The sequence below is a fragment of the Sycon ciliatum genome, chromosome 10 (genome assembly GCF_964019385.1).
Source record: "Sycon ciliatum chromosome 10, ocSycCili1.1, whole genome shotgun sequence".
Lineage (NCBI taxonomy): Eukaryota > Metazoa > Porifera > Calcarea > Leucosolenida > Sycettidae > Sycon > Sycon ciliatum.
Genome location: NC_088652.1, coordinates 22,444,316 through 22,463,736, shown reverse-complemented (window position 1 = coordinate 22,463,736; position 19,421 = coordinate 22,444,316). Strand labels below are relative to the sequence as shown.

Here is a 19,421-nt window from a genome sequence, read left to right as displayed (position 1 = left end):
CTATATTTACACTTATTGTTTATGCTTGTGGCCCTATGTGTTTATAAGCATACTGTTGGGTAGACCCGAGTATCAGTTGTCTGATGATTGCCTAGCGGCATGGAACTCAGAGTTACAACCAACCTGAACGTCCTCCGCTGAGTCTGCTTTGTACACTTATAATGTGTGTGCGTCTGCAATTTGTATTATTTCATTACTAGTTCTAGTTCATTCTCTTCTGCCAATATTTCCATTGTTGAGTGTTCCTGAGAGGAGAAAAAATGATGTACGCATGTCTGGGTAAGTATACTGAGTTGATGGCTGCTGTGGGGCATTGTGCGAGAATACGATATTAGTTGTGTGAGTGGGTTGTATGTGTTCAAAGGACAATAAGTACATGTTAGATTGGAAGCTATGGTGGACAGATTGTGAATAGTGCCAAGGCCCTTGTAGTCCTCAGACCGCTCTTCATTGTGGCCACCTGGCTCTAGTTGTGTGCTGATTGTATTGCAGCTGCTGCAGTTGTGGGCAGTGGCACCACTGGTCACTTCTGTGATGCCTGCCTTTCCTGCATTACCCTGTACAGTTGATGTGTGCGCTGGCGTCGGTGCCACTACAGTATGCTGCAGTGATGCCTGTCTTGTACTGTCCCCTGTAAGGAGTGTGCAGTTGATGTGAGTGCTGTTACTGCCATTACAGTCAGACCTCGCTTATCCGCACACATCCGTTTTCCACAAAAAATATGGATAGTAGAGGGAACCGGAAAATCGAACACACGTACTGTATGTATGCATGACATATGCTGTAAATCGGTAACCAACGATTTTCTTCCGGGTGTCGAGGGATCCGGATAAACGAGGTCTGACTGTACTACACTATGCTGCTGTGATGCCTGTCTTGCATTGTCCTCCTGTAGGGAGTGCAGTTGATGTGAGTGTTACTAGTGTCACTACTGCGTTGGACTGCTGTGATGCCTGTCTTGCATTGTTCTGTAGGGAGTGCTACTAGTGCCACTAACGCATGAGACTGCTGTGATGCCTGTCAGTATTATTATTCTTGCGTTGCTGCATTGCACTGCAAAGCGCGATAACTGTGGATGCTGGCAGTGAGGTTCATCCCTGTGCTGGACCACACCACACCACTTTGCTGCTGTTCTGAGCTTCTTGGGTTCAGTTAGCGGCGTGTATGACAGCTGCTACTGTGTCCAAGATCAGCTTTGGCTCTCGCCGGACCACTTTTTTAAACATATTTTTAGCACAATGCCAAAAGTGCCCGGAATGCAGGGTTTTGCACCCTAGTTTCCAAAAAATTTCGGGGAGACCCTCCCCCCACCTTCTCCGGCCGGACCATATGGCTCCTCGCCTGGTCCAGTGGCTGGGCATGCCTCTGTTACGATGCTGTAATTCTGCTAGATCAGCTAAGGCTAAATTGCCATAGTTCATACCAGTACAGATAGTCGTATAGCCACCAGATTTGCCAGATCACTGTATTGACAACTGTGAAGCCTTCAGGGCTGCTTGTGTGTTTAAAGATGGATCACCAAACAAAATTCTGCACTCGACTTCTGATCACAAAGAATTTTGCAAGGCAAAGAAGTCATTGCAATACAGTTGGGAGTCGGGGCAGCGTGGTGATGAACTGGGCCTGTTGCAAAGTTGAAATCTGATACATGACCCTCAGTCTTATCACCAGGCACAAATTACAAAGCAGGCCAGTGGCAGGCCCTAAGCAAAAGGTGAAGAATCTCTACCTTCGCTTCACACATTGCAATATAGAGAGTATGTGTGAGTTCTCTGCTAATTGACTCATTGGTAAAGTGGGTAAGCTATTAAAGTAAAGTTCATCTACGGGATGGTGGTCGGGGCTAGGGATGGCGCATCATTAGAGAATGAGCCAATGATTGCCCTCTCTTATTGAATATTTGAGGAACTTCCTTGCTGCGTTCTTGGCCTGCAAGAAAAAAACAGCAACAGCACCAACAAAACCGAAAAACACTTACAAACCGCACAGGAAAGCGCTTAACACTTGCTACATGCATTTCACCTGGCAATCAACACTAGAGGAATGAATTTGTTCTGGACTAACAGCGATGAAAGTGATGATGGTTAATATGCCAAGAGATCGCTAACTGCATTCTGGAGAGTTGCACAAGCGGTCAGGATTCGTAGTGTTCTAAGGCCTTTGGCGAAGGAAGACGAATAAGGTTGAAAAGAAAGTGTCCACGCTTCTCTCTGGGATCCAACGAAATTTCCCAATGCCCACATAGAAGGGCATTTTGCCTTTGCTAAATCAGAGTGGGTATGATTACTGAATAGCAAGAAATTTTCGGGCGGAATATATTTTCATATGATTTCGTACACAGCCTCTTTTTTTACTTGAAATAGTTAATACCGTAATACTTGAAGTAAAATTTGTTCATGTGAAAATGTGTACACTATACATGCGTACTGCATGCGAACATGTGCATTTAGCATGCAGAACTGTACGAATACCAGGACCAGGCAGGCACAGTGGGTTGGTCAAAGACCATGTTTGAGATACGAGAGGTACCTGGTTCAAGTCCTGCCTAGGAGCGGTTTTTCCAGCCGTGCTGCTACCCACAGTCAACTGGGAACTTGGATGCAGCTAATGGGGTCGTTTTCGGCACTTGTGCTAGTTGTGAGACTTATCGCCTCACCCCACCGTTAGGCGCTGCATCTGCCGCTAGGGTTTATAGGGTTTATCGGGTGTTAGCTGCCATCGTGAGTTCCCTTTGGGAACGGACACGATAATTTACTTTTTTTCTTCTTTTTTTACTGTACGAATAATAAAATCCGTACGAAAGGTTGAAATTCGGCTTTGTCCGAAAATAATTTCGTCCGAAAATTCCTGCTATACAGTATAATACACTACCACCATTGATTACACAAGTGTTAAACTAGCCAGAATCAGTTCATTGGTCATCAGGTATGTATACTTCAGAAACAAAGTACCGCAGATAAGCCCATGGGCTTATCTGTTTCACAAGGACGTTCCGATGGGCTTATACAAGACCATGGGCGTATACGCGGGCATGGGTTATACGCTGACGCCAAAAGTTGGCATTGAAAAGTACCAAGGAAGTGAGAAGTACATTGCTGAAAGCTACTGTGCAAACAAAAATAACCTGATGGTTGAAATGTACAAAAAAAACTTCATTTACTACATACATGTACATAGTACGACCAAGAGTCCATAATATATGGACTCTAGTCCATAATCTTTGGACTCTAGTCCATAATCTATGTACTCTTGTCCATAATTTATGGACTCTTGGTACCACTTAGGCCCATGGGCTTGTATGATGAAGCTTTGTGATGTTCAAACTTTCCCTGGGCTGAGGCGCGAACATGGGCTTAGAAATGATTTCCGTCGCTCCATCCACTTCCTCATCCCATAGTAAGCGGACATTTCAGAATCCCATTCGGAGTACTGCATGTCATATCGGGGCACATACTCCTACACACACAGACACGCCTGCAGACGTACACACACACACACACACACACACGCATCCACAAACACATATACACACATATATACACACACGTGTACACACACACGTGTACACACACACACACACACACACACACACACACACACACACACACACACACACACACACACACACACACACACACACACACACACACACACACACACACACACACACACACACACACACACACACACACACACACACACACACACACACACACACACACACACACACACACACACACACACACACACACACACACACACACACACACACACACACACACACACACACACACACACACACACACACACACACACACACACACACACACACACACACACACACACACACACACACACACACACACACACACACACACACACACACACACACACACACACACACACACACACACACACACACACACACACACACACACACACACACACACACACACACACACACACACACACACACACACACACACACACACACACACACACACACACACACACACACACACACACACACACACACACACACACGTATACACACAGCGCATACATGACGAACATGCACACATGTATGCAGTAGGTAAACTCCTCTCTGCACACAAAGGACTCCAAGCCCAAAATGGCAGAGCTTTCCTACAAGTAAGGTGGACAAAATGGGCAATAAAATCGGCAATATAATTTCGTTCCAACCTTACTTGTACACAATAATATACACATACACACATACGATACTCACCAGACTAGAGCATTACTAGTATGTTGAATAGCGCCATGTCTGACTAGTGCCTCATATCACCCCCCCCCCCCCCCCGGGTTGAAGCCAAATGCATGTGCAAGTTTAGTGTTGTTTTGCTCATGTTCTTTTCCATGCCATTGCACTTGTGGTTTCGGGATAAACATCGCAGTCCGTGTTGCCGTTTCTGTCCAGTCTCGATATCGGGCTGTATATTCCTCCTAGCCTAGACCTTTCCTATATTCATGTACTACATACAGTTGATGCACAGTTGAGTCACCGTGCATACATTGCTATGTGTGCTTGGTGAAATTCTAGACTGGTTGTTCTTACGGGCTTTGTTCTTCAGCGCCCGGCAGTAATGTATGCATTTCAAAAAGCCTGACATCAGCACCAACGGCTTACTGAACTGTCAAACAGCTGGCAGTCCCCAGCCTCCCCAACCTACGGGTGGAGTCGAAAAGTATGACCGCACTTTCGGGCTCACCACATCGCAATAAGTGGATGAGGAAAATGTGCAGTAAAGATATCAACGGTACACACACACAGACACACACACACACACACACACACACACACACACACACACACACACACACACACACACACACACACACACACACATATACACACACATACACACCTGGCCTGTAGAGCCACTGCCACAGGGGTCACTTGGGCCCAGGAGGGGCAACAGGGAGGAACATGGAGCACGTAGCCTGATGACACCGGAGATGGTGGAGGAAATGGAGCCGGCGAGAACACACGCATACATGAGCTATCGAATTACGCTGCTGGGAAGTCGTGCGGGGACCAGTCCTCGAGCATCGGTGACGACCGCGGCCTTGCGCAGTCCGAAAGCAGTGAGCACGCACAGCACAGCAGGCATCCTATTCAGAGGCTCGACAGGGCTCGGGAGGCTGAGGAGCAGAACAGCTGGGAACAGCTAGACCGCCCTTGCTACGAAACCAACTCCCACAATCCCCACAGTGACAAGCTCCTTGCTGCTCAGCAATCGGCTTGGCCCGCTCAACCATACATTTGTGGCGAGCAAAATCTCCAGGGCGCGAGAATGACCGATTGCAATCTGTACATACCACTGGGCCAGGCTGAGGCGCATTCTCCGCAGGCTCGGCATACATAGCCCGCCACTCAGCATGGGACTTTCAGGCGATAGGATACCAGTCCTTGGTGAGGCCACGGATTCTTAGTTCGGACACAACGCAATCCTTCCAGCGCTTGCGAGGGCCATGTGCACACACCCAAACACGTCTACACACGCATGCATCCACACACTCAACCCCTTCCCCCCCCCCCCCCACACACACACAAACGCGCAAAACACTCAGCACCCCCCCCCCCCCCCCACACACACACGCATACACAGACAAGTATTGAACAGAAGAATTCAACTGTGATTTACCTGCTGTCTTGCATCAAAAGAGTAGAGCACACCATATTCTTTGCTTCATTCCTTCCGCAGCCGCCGAGTATCTGCAGTTTTGTAATGAAAAGATGATGAGAACAGTGATCTTGTAAGATAGGATTCAGCAGTATGTCACAGTTGTGTAGCATTAGCCAGTACTGTCAGACCTCGCATAACCGCACACATCCGTTCACACAGAAATATCCGGGTAGACGATTGAACCGGATAATCGAACACGCATACTGTATGTATTGTTAGGACTGGTACAGTCACGCGTAGACGATCGGGCCAAGTATTAGTTGACAACGACAAGGAATCTCAGAGGTTCGTATAGAATAATGTCAGGCAAGCAAGACAAAAGTCCAGGCGAGGCAAGCAAGACAAGAAGAGGTAGAAGGGGGAGAGCAAATGCTCCAGCAAGAGCTTATCTAGGGCCTGGGTAGCTATGGAGATAAATGTGCTAAAGCGCGAGTCCAGCTACCCAGGCCAAAGAAAGAAAAGATTAGGAAAAGCAACCAGGGTGAGTACGAGGCTGTGAAGGTGAGTACGTCGAGTGAATGTGAGTGCGCGCCCTAAAAGGTGAGTTCGCGCCTGTAAAGGTGAGTACGAGAGTAAAGGTAAGTCCGCGCCTGAAAAGGTGAGTACGAGAGTGGAAGTGAGTGCGCGCCCGAAAAGGTGAGTACGAGAGTGAAAGTGAGTGCGCGCCTGTAAAGGTGAGTTCGAGGGTGCGAGTGCGTACGAGTGTGCGAGTGCGTGCATATGTGAAATCGTGAACCTAACATACCACCCCTGCTTGAAAAAGACTCCGCGTCCACGTGGAGAAAAGGAAGGGGAAAAATTGCAAATAGCTCAAATATACAGACATTTATGGGACAACAAAAAATTTAAATTGACCTGCGAATAATTGCTGAGGGAACAAGAAAAATAGTTAAAACAGTAGTAAACACAATCATGAATGTGATCAATATTTAAGATGCATACAATGTTGTAACTCTTGAGGCGATCTAAGAATAACGATAAGGACGAAGACGAAGAAACGACAGGCACGTCGGAAGACAACTTCCGAAGCGCCTGTCCGCACACGCAACACCAGGGAAAAGGACGACGACAACGAAACGACAGGCACCCCGGAAGAAGACAACTTCCGAAGCGCCTGCCCGCACACGCAACACCAAGGAAAAGGACGACGACAACGAAACGACAGGCACCCCGGAAGAAGACAACTTCCGAAGCGCCTGCCCGCACACGCAACACCAAGGAAAAGGACGACGACAACGAAACGACAGGCACCCCGGAAGAAGACAACTTCCGAAGCGCCTGTCCGCACACGCAACACCAAGGAAAAGGACGACGACAACGAAACGACAGGCACCCCGGAAGAAGACAACTTCCGAAGCGCCTGCCCGCACACACAACACCAAGGAAAAATACGACGAAGAAACGACAGGCACCCCGGAAGACAACTTCCGAAGCGCCTGTCCGCACATTCAACACGTCCACACACATAAACGCAAACAAAACACAGGCATAACGGTGGACAACAAAGGTACAGGCGAGCGCATGACGTGGCGAAATCTGTCGAAATGCGGGCTGTATACTAGAAACAAAAACAGGAATGTCAGTAGGCGTTAAACAGTAAGGGAATAAGCTAACGCATGGCGAGGCGAACTCCGTCGATCTGCGAGGAAGCGACAAAGAATTATTCGTACACGAGACAATCCTCAGTTGCACATTCGCTCAGAAAAGAGTAAACGCGCGAGCAACATCATCGGGACAAACGGACTAAGACCCACAAGACACAAAAAACCGCACGCGCAAATGATACAACCCGCAAGTTCAAAAATAGAAAAAAGAAGAAAAAGAAACGCACCCACACAACAACAAAAACAACGCACACACAACATGGCAAGGGAAACACAATGGCTACAAGTCGGCACAAAAAACGATTAGGACAACATTAGACAGACAATCAGGACCAGGACATCACCATACAAACCAACGGGGGGAGTGGTCATAAACCGGACCCCGACGAGGAAACACATAACGAGGACGACGATTGGGTGGAGGGCCAGTCCAGTGACGGTACGGTGCGTGGCGGGGCATGGTCGGCATAATAAGGCGGTGCGGTGGCAGAACGTCGGCGTCGAAGTATCGGTGTCTCGTCGGGCGTATCGTCGGGCGTATCGTTCGTGGTCGTTGTCGAGGCTGTGGGCGTGGTCGTTGTCGAGGAGGCGGGCGTGGTCGTCGGAGCGGTGGTCGGTAAGTGCGGATATTCAGGCGCTGGCGAATAGCCGTTATCAGTTCCTCTGCCGATGGGGGGCGCGGTGGTATAATAAGGTGGCGACGCGCGGCGTCCAATCGTGCCGGCCTGATTAGTCCGGGCGTCGGTGGTGGAGATGGAAGGACGGGCGTCTGCGGCGACGGCGGCGACGGTGCTTGCCGCACCCAGTCATCGAATTCCGGCGGCGTCCCCCATGGTTGGATATCCCATGGCTCTAACATGGCGCAATTCGGATGCGGCGGCGGCGTTTGGGGCGGAGGTGGAGGCGGAGGAGACGAGGGCGGCGAATTCGGCGGAAGCGGAAGCAAGAGGGCTGCTGCCATTTCTTCATCAGGCGAAAGAGACATACTCGCTATCATGGTGATGAGTGAAGCCCCACACCCAGGACGAGAACAACGAAGCAAAACAACCGACCACACACACCAAACAAACCAACACCGAATTAAAGGACACTTATCGGCGTCTGAGGACTCCAGGGGACTTGCAGCTGATGGCTCAGCGAGCACTGGATCGCCGTGAATGGACATATCTGTGCAACGCAGTTACAGATGCGTACAAGGCAGAGTACTGGTGAAGGAAGTTGGCACTGCAATGGTTTGAGCTACATTCTTTGTTGTTGGTACTCTGATTATCCGTATTATCCGTATTCACATGGCCTTTGCCATTCATTCAGTATATTAATGTCATCAATAATGATATTCTTGTTTGTATTAGTTTATGTGACACCATTTTCTATTTTTCTTTGCCTGCCTGCTGGTGGCCTTTTTTCGCATGGTTCGGTGCAAGCGAATTTGGGCGAGCCCATTGACGCGGGAGCACAAATAATAATAATAATAATAATATCGGTAAAGAATATTAAATTAAGTCGGAGGGCGAGAACGAGTATGGTACGTGTGTGTAGGTGCAGCAAGTGTAGGTCGCGGAGGCGCAGCAAGAGTTGTTCGTGTAGGCGCAGCAGGCGGTGTTCGTGCAGCAGGTCCCATTTGTGTCAAACATTTCCGAAGGCGATTTCGATGGACTGTGCAAGGCCAATGGCGGATAGGACTCTCAAATCGAGGTTCAATCGCATACGTAACGTCTGTCGGTTTCCTTACAATTTCCCAAGGTCCCGACCAATATTTGAAAAATTTAGGCGAAACTTGAGGCGGCGGATGTCGATGTAACCAAACTCGGTCACCTACATTCAATGGACTAGCGCGAGATTTTCGATCGTGACGGATTTTGGAACAACGTTGACTAGAATCGAGATGTTGTCGAACCAAATCGTAGGAGGAACGCAACTTTGAAACATGTTCTTTCGCAAAAGATTCGTGCGTTTCAGGAAGTGAGTCGGCAGGCGGAGGACACAAAATATCGAGAGGCATGTGTGCCTCGCGACCAAACATTAAAGAATACGGCGTAAAATTCGTAGACGCGTGAACACTCGTATTGTACGCTAACATCGTCGAAGGAAGTAGCTCGTCCCAATTTGAATTGGCCTCATCAACAAAAATCTTCAAAATATTCTGGATCGTTCTATTCGCTCTCTCAACAACACCATCGCCCTGCGGATGATACGGAGTCGTTCGTGATTTATCAATGTCAAGACGTAGGCATAGCTCGCGAAACAATAGTGATTCGAACTGCTTACCCTGGTCAGTGTGAATGCGCTCAGGTAAACCATGGCGAGACACAAACTCTTTTACAAAACATTGAGCGACAGTACATGCACGAATATCTGGCAATGGATAGCATTCAGTCCATTTTGAAAAATGATCAACAACCACGAGAATATATGCATTTTTTGACGATGAAATTGGCAGTGGGCCCATCAGATCCATTGCAACTAGTTCAAGCGGTTTGGAAGAAGCCAAATGTTGCAAAGGTGCACGATCAACTGGATTCTTTGCTTTCGAACGCTGACAGTCGGTACACCTGCGACAAAATTCGTCAATCTCAGCGCGAAACCCAATCCAAAAATACTTTTTCGCGACTAATGCAATCGTGCGTCGTGTGGCGAAATGGCCGGTCACTGCTGTCGAGTGCGCTTCACGAATAATACGACTACGAAATGTGCGAGGAACAATCAATTGGCTAGCATTAATCTGAAGTCTTCGATAAACCAAACCATTGTCGACAAAAAGTTTACCTTTTTCGGTCCATAGAGCGCGTGCGCCTGGACGAGTCGGTTGCTTATTGCGGTTGTCGCTTTGTAATAGGTTTTTGATTTCTTTAAGATCTTGATCGTTGTCAGTAGCTTCTTGCCATTCCATACATGCCTCATCACTGCCTAGAAAATGTAGCGAGTTAATCGTGGGCGGCGCGTCATCGACAGGGTATCGTGAAAGACCATCTGCGTTTCCGTGTTGTGCGCCCGGGCGATGTATCCATGCATAATCATATTCCAACAAATGTTCGATCCAACGGGCAACTTGTCCCCTTGGATTTTTGAAAGTACGTAGCCATTTCAACGCTTGGTGATCGCAACGAATCTGAAACTGCGCATGCAAAAGGTAGACTCGAAAATGTTCAGTCGCCCATACTACCGCAAGAAGTTCTTGTCGCGTTGTACTGTAATTTCGTTCCGGGTCCGATAAACTACGACTAGCAAACGCAATTGGTCGTTCTACACCATCATCAAGCTGTGAAAGAACTGCGCCAAGTCCGGAATTCGATGCGTCAGTGTCTAAAATAAACGGACGGTTCCAGTTTGGATACGGCAAAACAGGTGCAGTTGCAAGTTCGGATCTTAGTTTCATAAATGCATCCAACTGTTCTTTACCCCACTGAAAACTTGACCTTTCCTGGACAATTTCGTCAAAGGTGCAGCAACACGAGCAAAGTTACGAATGAAGCGGCGATAATAGTTTGCGAAACCCACAAACCCTCTTACATGTTTGATTGTCTTCGGAATCGGCCACTCAGAAACTTGATCTACTTTCTTTGCACTTGGTGTAACCCCTTTTTCTGAAATGCAATGTCCCAGAAAAGAAACATCCGTACGCAGCAAATTGCATTTCCTAGGTTTAATCTTAAGACCTGCGCTCTCGAGAGCTTTCAAAACAGCTAAGAGATTTTCCGCATGCTCTTCCCGCGTGCGACCAAAAACAATTATGTCGTCGAGATAGATTAAACACTTAACATACAAAAGACCTTTAAGAACCGTATACATTAATCGCTGAAACGTGGCGGGTGCGTTAGTGAGTCCGAAAGGCATTCTGCGAAACTGGTAGAGACCGTGGGGCGTGACGAAAGCGGTTTTTTCTCGATCTTCGGGCGCTACCAAAACTTGCCAATACCCCGATTGCAAATCCAAAGTCGAAAAGTATTTTGCGCCGTGCAATGCGTCGAGCGTGTCATCGATGCGCGGTAAAGGAAAAGCGTCTTTTCGCGTGACGTTATTCAAGTTTCGATAATCAACGCAAAATCGTGTCCCACCTCCGTCCTTCTTCGCTAAAACAATTGGGCTTGCCCACGGTGAAGAACTCGGTTCGATTATATCTTACTCCAACATGTCATCTACTAATTTACGAGTCAGCTTCGCTTTATCCGGTGATAATCGACGGGCGTTGTGGCTGATCGGACGATTGTCGGTAAGTGTGATAGTGTGATGTATTTCGTCTGTCTTTCCAACGTCATTATCATCTACCGCAATTACCGATCGCATGCTTAACAAAAGTCGTTGTAAATGCTTAATCGCAGCGCTATCCCCCACACAACCAGACCAATTATACTTATTAAGCAAACTCTTATCTTCTATCGGAACATTATCGTCAAGCTTTGGGAATAGAGGTGATGAGGATGAGATGGTGTGTTTTGGAATTACGGAACTCTTCGAACGCAACGGAAACGATTTTCGATACGCGGTAAGTGTGTGGTCGGACTCGAATGAAATGCTCATGCCATGGCCAGTCAACGTGTTTACACCAATAATCACCTCCTCTTGTACCCCCTCCACTACCAAAGCTTTAGTCTTTACTACTGTCGAATGGTCGAATGCGATACAAACCTGCGCGACCCCATGTACTTTAATCGAAGACCCCGTCGCGCTTTGGAGTGCATCGATACCAACTGTGGACTGAGGCGCGAGTGTAGTCATCGGTGCAAATGTTTCAAATACATCTTTTCGAATAACCGTGAATGCTGCCCCCGTGTCCACCAGAGCTGCTACCACTGCGCCTTTGCCTTTTTGTCGTCTGGAAATTTTTATTTGCAAATGGCAGCCTTTCGTCCAATATCGACGAACGCAGTGGGCAGTTCGGGTGAACACAGGGGAAACAACCCCCCTCACAATAGAAACCACGAACCCCAGTAAGCGTAACACTAAGGCAATGCACAAGAACGGAAATCTCACAATAATCGACGTAACAAATTTAAGAGCGTGAACAAGCATCGTAAAGAACAGGATCGAGCACGGTAATAACAGAGTGACAGTCAACTTAACAGAATGAACGGCATGGAGGAACATCGTAAATAACAGGATCGAGTACGGCAGTAACAAAGTAAAAGGTTTAAATGTCGAGGCAAAAGTGTTCGTATCGGTGGTGATTTTCGATATCGGAGTCGAAGTGGTTGGCAGCCTCTCGTCAGCCACTAAAAGCGGTTTAAAGAATTACGTGAGTCCGAGCGGTCGCCAAAATGTTGCGAGTTTTGGGAACGCTTTTTGGTGAAACAGTCACGTTCAATGTGTCCTCGACGCTGACAAAAGAAACAAACAGGCGGTTCGCGGAAACTGATTCTACGATCCGACCTACGATCCCCCATTTGGCTACGCGATTCCGAGCTGTGCGGACGTTTGAATTCTCGGCGCTCAGGCGAAGGTGAGCGAGGTCGACTACTCGCCGGTTTCTGGTGTTCCAACAAAATTTTGCTAACACGCTCAGCTACACGCTCAACAAGTTCGTCTTCGTCAAAAGTTTTCGATGGTGCGCGTACTTGAGAAACAGATGCAAATTCGGCGGCCGCAGCTGCGAGGACCGTACTCGACTTCTGTAAGTTTGTTTCCACTACCAAAGCTCTACGCTGTGCGGCGTCAAGTGTCTGTGGATCGAAATCGATTACTTTATCTTTAATTGGTGGATCTAACGCATCGATAAACGCTTCTTTTGCGATGTCGTCGATTACTTCCGACGTCGCAGAAGGATATGCACGCGCAGTCATTAGTCTTATATCGGTGGCGAGTTTTACCAAACATTCGTTTGGGGATCGTCTACGATGGCGCAGTTTGACTCGAAACAGAGACGAATTCTCTTTTGGCAAAAAGTGATCAACCAACACAGTTTTCAATTGTACATAATCTTCGACTACCGATTTATCGCAGGCCAACAAAAATCTCGATGCTTCTTTCCTCAAAGATTTGCGCAAGAATCGGTACCGCAGTGCATCGCGATCATTAATCAAAAGTCTCGAGGACGAGGCGACAGGTGAACTACAAATTTGATCAAAATCGGTATCCAACAAATTTTCGCAGCGCTCGACAGGTGGAAAACCATACGCCTCGCAAGCTGAATCAAACTCTAGAAAGAATACCTCGATATCTTCGCCAGGCGCGCCAGAAAACACAGGGAAACTACCAGCAGGTATGCGACACGGATCAACAGTCATTTTCGTTTATAAAGTTTGGAACGGTACAGAAGTTTGGAATGATAGAAAAAAGAAAGATGGCGCCCAACAAAAGTTCGGTACGACACAAAGATTTGTAAGCTAGAATTTCGAGCAAGGTACTACAAGAACTAAGTCGAGTTGAACCGAAACGAGACACAAGTAAAATGCAAGAAGGGCGCCTACCGAAAGTTTGGAACGATACAAATATTGAAAGCTAACACGACGAGCAAGGTGCTACGAGAACGAAGTCGAGTCGAAACGAAACGAGACACAAGTAAAACGCAATACAGTCGGTAGAGCAGGGGTACTTACGGTTCTCAGGGTCGTGAGGTCGAGCGAAAGATCGGGCGCCAATGTTAGGACTGGTACAGTCACGCTTAGACGATCGGGCCAAGTATTAGCTCAGTCGGTAGAGCATGAGACTCTTAATCTCAGGGTCGTGGGTTCGAGCCCCACGTTGGGCGCCAATGTTAGGACTGGTACAGTCACGCTTAGACGATCGGGCCAAGTATTAGTTGACAACGACAAGGAATCTCAGAGGTTCGTATAGAATAATGTCAGGCAAGCAAAACAAAAGTCCAGGCAAGGCAAGCAAGACAAGAAGAGGTAGAAGGGGGAGAGCAAATGCTCCAGCAAGAGCTTATCTAGGGCCTGGGTAGCTATGGAGATAAATGTGCTAAAGCGCGAGTCCAGCTACCCAGGCCAAAGAAAGAAAAGATTAGGAAAAGCAACCAGGGTGAGTACGAGGCTGTGAAGGTGAGTACGTCGAGTGAATGTGAGTGCGCGCCCTAAAAGGTGAGTTCGCGCCTGTAAAGGTGAGTACGAGAGTAAAGGTAAGTCCGCGCCTGAAAAGGTGAGTACGAGAGTGGAAGTGAGTGCGCGCCCGAAAAGGTGAGTACGAGAGTGAAAGTGAGTGCGCGCCCGGAACGGTGAGTTCGCGCCTGTAAAGGTGAGTACGAGAGTGAAAGTGAGTGCGCGCCTGTAAAGGTGAGTACGAGAGTGAAAGTGAGTGCGCGCCCGAAAAGGTGAGTACGAGAGTGAAAGTGAGTGCGCGCCTGTAAAGGTGAGTTCGAGGGTGCGAGTGCGTACGAGTGTGCGAGTGCGTGCATATGTGAAATCGTGAACCTAACAGTATGCATGGAATATGCTGTAAATCGGTAACCAGCGATTTTCTTCCAGATGGCAAGGGAGCCGGATAAAAGAGGATCAGATTAGCGAGATCTGACTGTACACCACTCAACTGTCAGGAGATCATGAACATCACTTGGTGTAAAATGTACTTGCCTATGCACATTAGTGAATCAGGGACGTAGCCGGTTCCCCTCTTAGGGGTTGCATGGCTGCATATGTATAAGATGGCAGGTGCATGTTATCCATGGTCACGATGCATTATGTGCATGCTGAACCTAGGTCGAAATTTTTAGGGGAGTGCACGTAAATCACGTTTGACTGTGAAAGCACTGCACAGAATGTCGTGGTTGCATACGAGTTACTTACGCAACTGTCACAACCGGCCCACCGCAGAATTTGAGCTTGGCTCAACTTTCGTGATGCGAGATGTGAAGTACATTGAGATCTGATTAGATGACTGTGGCCCGTGTCCTTACTGCTTTTTTTAACACATATCTGCACTGTAGTTCACATACATACTGTAAAAATGAACAAGCAGTGCTACTGGCTGCAAGGATAGCACCAGCAGTGCTACTGACTGCAAGGATAGCACCAGCAGTGCTACTGGCTGCAAGGATAGCACCAGCAGTGCTACTGGCTGCAAGGATAGCACCAGCAGTGCTACTGGCTGCAAGGATAGCACCAGCAGTGCTACTGGCTGCAAGGATAGCACCAGCAGTGATACTGGCTGCAAGGATAGCACCAGCAGTGCTACTGGCTGCAAGGATAGCACCAGCAGTGCTACTGGCTGCAAGGATAGCACCAGCAGTGCTACTGACTGCAAGGATAGCACCAGCAGTGCTACTGACTGCAAGGATAGCACCAGCAGTGCTACTGTCTGCAAGGATAGCACCAGCAGTGCTACTGGCTGCAAGGATAGCACCAGCAGTGCTACTGGCTGCAAGGATAGCACCCCTGACACCATCGTGACTGCTGTACTTCTCAATGGATTTCAACATCCCCAAGAGCACAATTTGGACCTTCTTTGCAGCCAAGTTGGACAGAGTGTCAACGCATTACCACGCATCACAAGCTTCTTACTCTAGTTTCACAGTATTAAATGCAGCTTTGGTAACCATAGGATCAGAATATACGTCTGATAATAAGGTGCACATTGCATCATGAAATGATGTTAGCTTCAAATTTTATGGAAAGATCACCAATAGATGAGCTGCACACTCTTAGGCCATAGTCACACTATGGGAAGTTTGACACTGGATGCAGCGTCAAACCCAAGCACTTGACACTGGATGCAGTGTCAAACCCAAGCACTTGACACTGGATGCAGCGTCAAACCCAAGCACTTGACACTGGAGGCAGCGTCAAACCCAAGCACTTCACACTGGATGGAGCGTCAAACCCAAGCACTTGACACTGCCGTAGAGTCACACAGCAATTTTGCTTCTGCCGAAGCACTTCACAAATCCCTACGAAAGGGTACGGTACACTACCCTACTTAAAAAAACGCTGTTTTTTTCTTCATGCAAGTGCTTGCAGCTGCAGTGTCCATCCATTTGATTTGTCGCGCGAGACCCTGCTCCATGTGACACTCAAATTTCCCCATTTTCATCAGTTGACAAGGAAAAACTCATGCTCCAGACGCTGGAGCAGCATTTTTCACTTAGTGTGACCGAGGCCTTAGGTGGAGGGGTGGGGTATGTACTGTTGATAGTTGCCCAGAGATTGAGCTAACAAGAAAACATTTGTCTACTTCCTCTGTTAAGCAAACCTTCGTTGCTTTCTTTCGTGTTCGTGTCATAATCTTCATGTTGGCATTAGACAAACATGTCGTGATCTATCCCCGCGGCATAGGGTAGCCACGGTGGCATCCATTGCTCTGGCAGGCATTTGAACCTCCGAAGAGCATGGAGTCCTTTTCGAAAAATCAACGAAGCGAGCCATTTCCTGAGAGGATGTCACCAGAACACAAACCCAGGCGGATGACACAAAAGTGCGAAAAAGAGAAACAGTTCGAAAGACCGTGTGGCTTGCAGAAGTGACCAGAATCCGCGGAGCCACTGCTGTGCCAGCACAATTGTGCGAGTCCGCACACAGCCAAAACCAATGCACGTGTGTTTGCAGCGCAGCAGAAAGCAGAAGGATTCGACATTCAGGTTCTCGTTCAGCCGGCGCAAAGTCCCGATCTCAACATCAACGACTTGGCGTTCTTGCACTGCCTGCAAACATATGTGTCACTCGTGGCAAAGGAAACCCGGAAGGAGCTTCTGCAGGCTGTGGAAGGGTACTGGCACGAATACCCCGCTGGCTAGATGAGGAGCCTTTGGTTGTGTCTGCATGGCTCCTTCCATAGCATTCTGGAGAATGGTTGAGACAACAACTACCAGCATCACAGTGGGGATCGTCAAGCTCACAGTTCAAGCGAAAAAAACTCTTGGCGATTTCCACGATCAATTAGTGTCTCAGAAACTTGTAAAGGCTGCAGAGCAAAAGCTGGCAGTGCTGGATGCGAAAGTCAGCGATGATGCAGACTCATCAGGGAGTGAGTCGTCATCACGTCCAGTTGAAGAGACAAGCCGGGCTGCTTCGAAACGAGCTGTGTGACACCTGTAACTAACGTTATCTCTCAAATGCTGCTTTTTTCCACTCTGCAAGGCGGGTTTGTGGCCATAGAATGCTTTGGACTGAACTGCAAAATGCAACAAAGTTTTGCTTAGGTTGCGCTCACACGAACCGCAAAATAACGGATACAGGCAAGTGACCATGGTGATTAGGTCGCGTGCCACGAAAATCATAATCGCACCGAGAAAAACATAAACTTTTGCTCAGAAACTCCAGAGGGGGGGGGGGGCAACGATAAAAGTACAATCGCTGAGCGTTTATGCATAATGTCTGATGAATACCATACTGTTTTACGGCTTTTTCTGCTCGAGTGCCAGTCAGTTTGTTGATGCCCAGTACTCAGATCGCAGAGGAGTGGAGAACTCCGTGGATACTTAGCATCCGCCGAAGCATATGTCTCCTAAAAGCCTTGGACAGCCTACCGAGCATCTTGGTACAGCAGCAAATGTTGCCATTGTTGCGTGAGCGAGATGAAATCACTGTGCAGCCAGAGCTGCATGCCCTGACTTCTCCTTCGCGAGAAGAACAAAACTAGCCGAGTCGATCCCTCCTTCATCTCGTCAGATATATGCACTAAGAACGCAACCTCAAGACTTTGAAGTCTCAACAAACAAAAAAACACCAGTGCAGCACTATGGTCATTCATCCTGCATGAGTCGTCTTCTCCAACAACGAAGAAGAAACTCGGTGGCAATCCACATGATGAATATTTCATTTCTCCGCGCGCCCGGCGAATTTCACCACAGAGTAGCGAAATAGGTTGTTTTACTCTCTCTCTCTGATACTTGTAAGAATAATGTCTTGTGTGAGCGCGATAGTACTTTTCTCGCTCACCGTGAAGCCTTTCTCGAAAGGGTTTGTCGTCGTGTAAGCGCAACCTAAGCGGAGGAAGTACATCGACCTACTTCATTTTCAAATATTTATCAAAAAATTAATAATGTTCTCATGCTCACCTGCCATCCAGGTCGTTCGCAGGGACATGTGCCTCTCAGTGTTCGCATTCCGCCAGCACAATGGTGACTAGACCCATGACATCGTCGCGGTCGTTTTTTTGTCGAGCCGTTGGCCGGAACCTCAAAGGTGCTTAGGGAGTCATGACTGTGTCCTGCCCAATGGCGAAATGTCGTGACGCATTTCCAGTCGATGCCGACGAAGGACTCACCGGGTTGAATTCCGCTAGGAACGCCGCTGTCTTCGTCCAATGTATCGAATGCCACACCAGAGCGAGATAATGGCTTCCAAAGCAAGGAACCCCTGTCTCCTTGCATGGACGGCAGGCGAAAAACGACTATGGTTACTTGTTGCGTCAACTACCTTTCGGCCTGCTTTTATCTTCGGCAATACAACATTTCTACACAATACTAGTAGTACGACTTTTCCTTTGGTATCGACAGAAAATCTAGGAGCAACTCAGTTGCGTCCCGTGTAGGTATAGTCGGGTCCTCTATCTCGAGCACATCCAGAGTAGCCGTGCAAGTAACTCATTCACCAAAGTATTTACCAGGGCAGGTGAGCTGTCCTTGTTCAAACTGTGAAAAGGCTCAAGGGAGCACAAGGCCGATAGCCAACCAGAACATGGATTCAGGCAGGAGAAAAATTCATGACTATTTTATGCACCTTCGATTCGCATCATCGCAGCATAATAACGACTGACTTCAGACTACCGCCGGCGGTATCTACACATGTGTGTGTACTTCATCGTCTTCATTCAAGGAGGCAAGAAATTACGACCCGCGACTCAAACAAGTAGCCCCGCGTTTGCATTTCCATTGAGTCATGCAGAGTACAAAAACCCATCCCAGGAAGGGGGTGCATAAGCCTTGGCGCTGCTTTCGGCACGTTATTATATGTATCTAATATTGACTGAGTACGAGGTCAATATAGGAAATAAAAGCCGAGTAAAAGACCGAGGCGAAGCCGAGGTCTTTTACGAGGTTTTTATTTCCTATACTGACCAAGTACGAAGTCAATATTAGTTTTATCACGACAAACAGTCCGTATTTCAAATTCCAGAACGATGACCTCATGAATCCCGGTTTTATGATTGCACAACCGTTGTACCATGGTCTACTCATGCAGTGACAATGCTGCACAAGGCACTGTTCAACTGCGCAACCCCTCTGCAGTCAAATATA

General features: G+C 47.9%; 1 long non-coding RNA gene across 1 annotated transcript; it reads right to left on the bottom strand.

Moving 5' to 3' along the window:
* Positions 1-3,366: 3,366 nt before the first annotated feature.
* On the bottom strand, positions 3,367-18,841 carry LOC135826526 (uncharacterized). Its single transcript, XR_010555317.1, has 3 exons — positions 18,240-18,841; positions 5,670-5,740; positions 3,367-3,456 (listed from the first exon to the last, which is right to left on the bottom strand). It is a non-coding gene; the product is annotated as an uncharacterized LOC135826526 (long non-coding RNA).
* Positions 18,842-19,421: the final 580 nt, after the last annotated feature.